Genomic DNA, 985 nt, shown 5'->3' with positions numbered 1-985 from the left:
AAACTTCAAGAACTCCCCTTTTGTAAAACATCACTTACATTAACCGCCACTTTTGTTAGTCAGTTGAAATAAGTTCTTTATATATGCTTTGCTCAACAGTCTCTACACTACTCTACTCGATGATTTCATCACACAAACCATCTAAATATGCCATATTCAAAATGTCTGAGATAATGTATGTTGGACTCAACGAATGTGTACACAGATCACTTGATCAGCTTTTACTGTATGTACAGAAAATATACAGGCATTCCAGTTATCCACTCCAGAGACAAGCAATGGAAATTTGTTTTCACATTCTCGTCACATACATGCAGAAGGTGAATGACAATGACATTTAATAGTGTACTTCGAGGAACAAACAAGACAGATTGGAGATTGATTTAGAGAGTGGATTTGAGGGGAGGGTAGCACTGATTTACTGAGGTCAGATCACAAATGCTTTATGGCATATATTCAAGATGAAACATACCTCTGTAACGCATGGAAAATATTAAGCTATTCGCAACTTGTTAAGACATAATGGACAATTTTGACTGATATACTTCTATTGGCATATTCCTTGTACAAAGTACAACAGAATTGCTCTGATTGGACTATCATGTTTATCTAGTAAAAATTACTGTTAAATGTTTTTGTGCCACAAGAAAATCTGAAGCAAATTTACTGTGGGCATGTTCGGACCTTCAAAATAAGGGAATCTGGTTAGGGACAAGATTGATATGTTTCTCCTCCTAAAGAGCCCCTCCCCTCTCATCCCTCTATGTCTGCTACCACCTGTCCAGAAAGAGATAAACATTCCCAGTTTTCATTGTGCCATTCTTTCCTATCTATCTATCAACACATTTACATACAATGAAGAAACTGCTTCCTTTTCCCATCCATCCATCCATCCATCCATCTCCTCCTCTTCTTCCCCCTCCTCCTCCTCCTCCCTTCTACTTCTCCTCTTTCTCCTCCAGTTCTTCCGGTTCCTCTGCCTCCT

The sequence above is a fragment of the Diadema antillarum genome, unplaced genomic scaffold (genome assembly GCF_040938485.1).
Source record: "Diadema antillarum isolate AM-2024a unplaced genomic scaffold, OU_Dant_1.0 scf00000041, whole genome shotgun sequence".
Taxonomy (NCBI): domain Eukaryota; kingdom Metazoa; phylum Echinodermata; class Echinoidea; order Diadematoida; family Diadematidae; genus Diadema; species Diadema antillarum.
The sequence above is the reverse complement of the archived record's forward strand: the minus strand, read 5'-3'. Positions refer to the sequence as shown.